Source organism: Meleagris gallopavo, assembly GCF_000146605.3.
Source record: "Meleagris gallopavo isolate NT-WF06-2002-E0010 breed Aviagen turkey brand Nicholas breeding stock chromosome 4 unlocalized genomic scaffold, Turkey_5.1 Chr4_random_7180001927065, whole genome shotgun sequence".
NCBI classification, from domain to species: Eukaryota; Metazoa; Chordata; class Aves; order Galliformes; family Phasianidae; genus Meleagris; species Meleagris gallopavo.
Window position 1 is genome coordinate 1 of NW_011094937.1, and position 728 is coordinate 728.

Sequence of the window (728 nt, forward strand, 5' to 3'; positions counted from 1 at the left end):
ACCCTGCTCAGCCAGAGGTGAACGTGATGAGGCTTCTGGTAATGCTTGTGTTTGTGTGAGTACCCCGCGTGTCTGTCTACGATTTCCATGGCTGTCTGTGCATGTTCCAATATCGTGTCTGTGTGTGCTCTGTGTGTGCATCGATTGAGAATACACGCTCATCCTCGCTGCTCGTTGTACCCTGGGGCGTGGAGCTGCATCAGCCTTGCCTGCGCTGGGAGCTGCTGGATCTGGCTGGATTCCCTACTGCTCCCCCACGCAACAACAGGAGGTACCTGAGAAACATCAACCTCCTTTTCTTCTCCCTGAGGTTTGTTGCCTTCAGCAGCAGCCTCCTGTGCAGTGGGGGCAGCACCTCACCAGCTCTGCTGCCACCACCTCGCCGTCTCCCACTGCCACTGCCCCATCCGCAGCAGTCACCGCCTGCAGACAAAGGAGAAACCTTTCAGGACATGAGCTGTGAATACCAGCTGGAGATTTCCTGTGCTCTGCGATCTCCTTAGGTGCTGCCGGCCCCTGGCTTCGGTTTCACTGGGGTTTCTCCTGACCCAAGGGGGAAAGCAGCACTGCAGGCTGCCATCCTATACCTGAAGCACCATGTGGGGAGCACAGGGGTAGGCTTGCACAACGAAGCTGATTTACAGGCAGGAGAGGGACATTTACAAAACCTACCTGTGAACATGCAGTAGAGTTTCAGATGGGTATTGCTAGTGTAGGAGAAATTTCTC

The 728-nt window shown here is 55.2% G+C and overlaps 1 long non-coding RNA gene across 1 annotated transcript; it reads right to left on the reverse strand.

The window, feature by feature from the left end:
• Positions 1-274: 274 nt before the first annotated feature.
• On the reverse strand, positions 275-728 carry LOC109364158. The gene is made up of 2 exons (XR_002110186.1): positions 673-728; positions 275-423 (listed from the first exon to the last, which is right to left on the reverse strand). It is a non-coding gene; the product is annotated as an uncharacterized LOC109364158 (long non-coding RNA).